This window comes from Salarias fasciatus, chromosome 23 (genome assembly GCF_902148845.1).
Source record: "Salarias fasciatus chromosome 23, fSalaFa1.1, whole genome shotgun sequence".
Taxonomy (NCBI): Eukaryota; Metazoa; Chordata; class Actinopteri; order Blenniiformes; family Blenniidae; genus Salarias; species Salarias fasciatus.
The window spans coordinates 12,867,875-12,873,874 of record NC_043766.1 but is presented as its reverse complement, the minus strand read 5'-3'; positions in this window follow the sequence as shown (position 1 = coordinate 12,873,874).

Sequence of the window (6,000 nt, the reverse complement as noted above, 5' to 3'; positions counted from 1 at the left end):
TGAGTTCCTTTCTGAAGTGTGCTGGTTAAAGGTTTACTGGTAAACTTAATGACTGCCAACAGCCACCGTGTGCTTGCATGCAGATGTGTGTGATTGTGTTTGCCGTCCACTCACATGTGACCATTTTGACTGCTTGGAGTTTGATCCTTTGCGTTATCTAGGTCACATTGCATGTTAACCCGTTTTAGGGTCAAACCCTCAAAAGAGCAAACAACAAAGAAATCCAATTGCAACATCGGTATCTCTGCGTTAAGCCCCAGCAGTTCAGTATAAACTTGCTCACTTAAACAAAGGGAAATTTACTTTGCACAACTCTCTGTGTGACTAACTGTGTATATGCTGCAATCTTAATTCTTTTGTAAATGTGTTAAGTCTGTCTTCACAGTCACTGAATTGTATTGGTCAAGCAGATTATATGTATAGACAGATTTTAAGTGAACCATTGACGAGGCAACTCAGATAAGAGCAAATGTTCAGTACTGACGACAAGAAAAGTTCAAATGTCAAGGTGTTTGGAAACAGCCATGTGATGATGATGGTACTGTCAACCACATTCTGAAAAAACAACAATCATAATAACAAAAAGATTACAAATGTGAATACTTGTACTTTTTAATAAACAGAATATTTACTGAAACTTTGAGTACTAAGCTTGTTAGAGCTCAACATGTAAATCACAGGGTGTGAGACTAGTAATTGATATGCAACTATAAAAATATTTCTTGCAGCATTTTACCACATGCCACTGTCACCATGTGATCTAATTATTAGATATTATAGTCTCTTAAGTGCAACCACAGGAGAAAAGGACAAAACTGGTTTCTCAGTTGTTGGAGTTTAAAATGACATACCACAGTGAAGCTCAGTAGTTTAAAATAAACCAAAAATAGTAAGACAGCTAAAGTAATAATAATGTACACTTCACAATTTGATACCTTGAGAAGAATAGGACTGGATACTGTATGTTCAGATTTTGTACAGTTCCAAAAGAATTATGTGCACTAGAATCCCAAATGCTCACAAAAGTTGCTGTTCATATGAGAACTGGAGTCCTTTTGTTTCTACTGCATTTAAAAAAGAAGAAGATTCATTCTTGTTCATAAATATGTATTTCATTGGTCATATTTGGGACCACATTATGGTGAAGTTGTTGACAGTCTTACTTCACTGCAGGATGACCCTAGTTTGATTCTGAGCCCAGGCTGTTTATGCCTACAATTTGCATTTTCTCCCTGCGTACATTTTACGTTCCTCCAAACACTCTGAGTTCCTCTCACAGTCCGAACATGTTTTTAGATCACTGGTGGCTCTAAACTGTTGATAGAAGTAAGTGTGTTTGTCTTACTGTGTCCAGCATGTATTCTACTGTTTACTCATCTTATAGTGTTCAGCTTCCCCGCAACCTTGTGTTGAAAATAATGCACAATTGATGGATAGATTGATGGGCGCTTTGGCGCTGTTCCAGTATTGAGTTGAACCTCCTTGGTGACATCTGATATCATGCAAAATTAAGTATTTGTTTTAAATTACATTTTTCTTTTATTTGATTGCGTGTATCACAGGAACACTTGCTCCTGGCTTTGAATAATATGCATAGGGTATGAGTTCAGTTGAAATAATACCACCTGAACTGTGATGACGTAAAGAGAGAGGAGCTTGGATGGAGACAGCATTGGCGCAAAATACTACCTGACAAAGTACAGACTAAGCGGAATGCCTGGTGTTTTTATATGTGGTTCAGTGTTTTGGCCAATGTGAGAAGACAAAAAAATAGAGTTAAGTAGTTGCAGCATGTCAAATATGCCATCATGAGTAAATAAATAGATTTGAATGTGCTCAAACTGGTTTCTGCAGTAATAAGATCGACAAGGTGACATGCCAATGTGCTTGCTTCTGCACTGTTACAAGCAAAACTCTGCAAACAGATTTCTCCTGCTGCAACAATTATGTTATACTTCCACTGTAGCAAACCACAGTGTGCTACAGCGGAAGTACCCACCCCAAAGCTACCACCACCAAAATAGCTGTCTCGGAGTTATGCCATGCTCTGAGACAGCTATTTATATATAACACCATGACTTGTGAGTTTTGTATTCTTGAGAACAAATATATGTGCTGAAACTGCTCTTAATTTTAAGAATATCTATATATGAAGACTCAATAATGTTGAAAATTTCCTTAGCTGGAAACTGAACAGACTATTGACTGAGTCACAGATCCTGCAGAGTTTTCACATTCAGTTCAAAAAACACATTTTTTAAGCAACACGTAAAGAGTTCATCTTCCTGACAGCCTGATGGTTTGCAGAGCTGGTTCATGGCTCTGCTATCTTCTACTGGATAGCAGAAGTTGGGGTGGTTGGGGCCTGTGGCCACGGTGACAGCTTTCTAGGTGAGCTGGATGCTGTTCAGGTCTGTTGAGGAGGGGAGACGGGTGCCACCCCATAACACCACATGCAAAAAAGACAACCAGGGTTGCAGAAGTAGTCCCAAAAATACAATGAATCTGAGGGCCTGGAGAAAGGTGAGAAAGCAACAAGCTTCTTTATTAGACGAGACAAGTCATACTCTCTTTTGTTTGAGAACTCCATCACCAGGCAATTCTGAGTGGGAAGGACTAAAAACTTTACTGTTTTTACTTTACTGTTACTTCACTGTCACTGTCACAGTGACATTGCGAACTATTTTGTCTACACATTCCAGCAAAATGAATATCATCCTTCATACAGGCTCCTTTGACATATAGAGGAAGACTGGTTCTGAGGTCCTGAATAACAACTTTTGAGAGCTAATGGAAACACTGAAGTACTGTAAGTCTCAAAATGTTTTCATTCAGCCCCCATTCCACCGTGGGGAAAGGACACAGTTGCTTTTGACACAGGTGTACTTAATATAATTCTTGACATACTTGAAAAATGGCTGGGAAATTATAGTGCATGAAAATATTTTCTAAGTCTTACTTTCAAGATGAAGATTATCCTGTGTGAAAAGATAATTTTAAATCTGAATGTATGTAATTCGCTTGTGGGGTTCCTCAAGGTTCCATCTTCGGGTGTCATTTATTTAACATCTACATGCTCCCTCTGGCTCAGATCATCTAACATTACACCTTCTCCTATCATAATTATGCAGATGACACACAGCTCTATGTATCAGTGTCAGTGAATGATCACAGCCCCTCATACCTGCTGAGTAAGTGCTTAAATAGTAAATACTGAATGACTGTGTCATTCAATGAACGTTTTCAACCTGAATTCAGAGGTAATGGAATTAGCTGTTTTTGGCCACAGAGACAAAAGGTTAAAGGTCAGCTCTAACCTTAACTCAGTGTTACTTAAGGCAAGAAATCAAGCCAGAAACCTGGGCATAATTATGGAGTCAGATATAATATTGAACAACCACATTAAGACAATCACAATATCAGCTTACTGTGATCTGAAAAATACTGCAAGAATTAAATTATATCTGTCTGTACAAGATGCCAAGAAATGTGTCATTGTGTTTATTTTCAGTAGGTTGGATTTTATTGTAATATGTGTGCTTACATGTCCCATTTAAAAACAGTCTGCTTCCAAACTGTAACTCATTCAAAAATGACTCCAAAAATTTACTTCTTACGTATAAATCTTTGAATGGTCCTGAGCCTAAATAAATATTAGAAACATCCTGGCCCCTCAGGTCTTCCAGAAGAGATTTACTAGTGCATTGCGAGTCAAAAGCAAACAAGATGGAGAAAACTTTTAGTTCCTACACTCCTGTGGAACAAACTTCTTGAACACCGAATGACTGCTAACACACTCACATCTTTAAAAACCTAATTTAACACACTATTATTTGGTCATTCTTTTCAAAAAGTAATAAAAGTTACTCATTTTTTACCTTTATTTCAGTACAAGTTTTACTTTATTGATCCTCCTACATTTCTATGGATTTATTTATTTTGTTTTAATGTATTTTTTGTTTTAATGTATTTTCAGCCTTTGTGATTTGCCTTATGTCTGAATGGTGCCGTATAAATAAACTTGCCTTGCCTTTAATAATACCTTTCACCTGAGGCAAAATAATGTGGTAATATGCGGTAAAGAAAATCTTACTCTATTTGAATGCAGAGGTCAAAAGACAAAACGATGCAAATTAATATAAAAAAGAAAAAGGCTTGACAGTTTCAGGTGAGGGTCAGAAGGAGAGTTGTGTAATGTGACTTGGCTAATGGTTCACACCCTAAAGCTTTTGTAAGCCAATATAACACATTAAAATTTAACATTAATAATAATAATTTCAAACATTTACAACAGTGAATTTGTGACCATATGACCTGTAAATAATCATTATTTGGGGTATTCTGGTTAAAATAAAAATTCAGGTTTTTCTTCTTTTTGTAGATCCTAATAAACTGAGGCTAATGAAAAAAACATTGCTCACTGCATAGAGAACGTTTTGGGTTTTTTTTTTACATATAACCAGCGCCTTTAAATGTGTCATGTAGAGAGCTATAAAGCTAAAGTGATTTTTTTAATTAACTGTTTTTACTTTTTTGCGTTGTTCCACAATCCACATACCTTAATTACACAATTTAGAAATGTGGAGGAACTTTAAGATGTATCTGTTTGAAATACGCATCTCCATGCATTGAAATGCATTGTGCAATAGAGCTAAATTCAGATTTCAACAGTATAAAAGAAATCCTCTGGTATGAACATTTGTTCAAAGTAATTAGAATTCATTACTGACTGCATTCAGAAATTACTTCATTGAATATGTACTGGAGTTACTTCACTAATTATTGCAAACATAACTAGACAGAGGACAGACACAGTAGCTCTGCAAGCAGAATCCCTACCAATACCACTCCCAAACAAACCTGAATCATTTTTAATACCATACTAATTTCATAATGTGCGGTATGGTAACCTTCAATAAGGTCACTGATTACTTTACAATACACTGTCGGAAGATTATTTATGCACAACTTTTAGTATGTTATCAGTTACAAAAATAACACTGAATATTTTTCATTAAATGTTGAAAAAATGGAACTGAAGTGTTGGGTATATACTTTAACACATATATGAAATAAAGAATAATCAGGATTCTTAGAGTTGAGGACAGTCCAAGTTGATTAAAAAAAAAGAAAAAAAAAAGTGATTCCCCACAGGCAAAAAAGTAGGTCACAGAATGTGTGCCAATCACCCCAGCTTTTCAGCCGGCCCCAGCGCGCTCTTTAATCTAACTTTTTTTTTTTTTACTTACTGACTTTTGTCATCAGACTGTCACACACATGACAAGGTTAACTTTAAGAGATTATCTGCATGTAATCTTATCAGAGGACTGTGCAACTCTACACTTGCTTGGCTCTGTTCCCTCTACTCCCCCCCCCCCCTCCAGTATCCCAAAGGGTAAGTAAGCATTGTGTTGATAGCAAGAAAACAGTTTGCTCACTGAACAATCATACTTTTGATGCTTTAACTATGATTTCTCAGGCTGCCACAAAGATCAGAAGGAAGTGAGAGTGTAGTAAGAAGACATGTCATGAAAGCTGTATTGAAGAATAAAGTTCTTCTAACTTCTGATGGTTAATTAATGCAGCCTAAAGAAGATCTTTTTTACAGGCTTACTTTACAGGTTTTTAAAACAAGACAGTGCAACTTTATTTGTGTACCACGTTTCATTAACAAAGCAAAGTGTTTTACATCGTCAAACAGGAAGAGCAAATATTGACCAAAGATAACAACAACTGAGAATAAAGGCAATAAAATTTGAAAACATAAACTCAGTACTAAAAACATTAAAATATTGAAAAAAAAAACCCCTGGAAAACAGACTAAGAAGCCAATGTAATACAACAACTAAAGATCCAGTACAGCTTAAAATGAGTGATTGTTTTACTGCAGCAAAATGAAAGGTCATCAGCCTAGTTTAAAAAGCCCTCAGAGCTAAAGGTTTCTGCAGAGTTTGTTTCAAATATTTGGTGCATAAAAGCAGCCCCTGCTTGTTTTGTTCT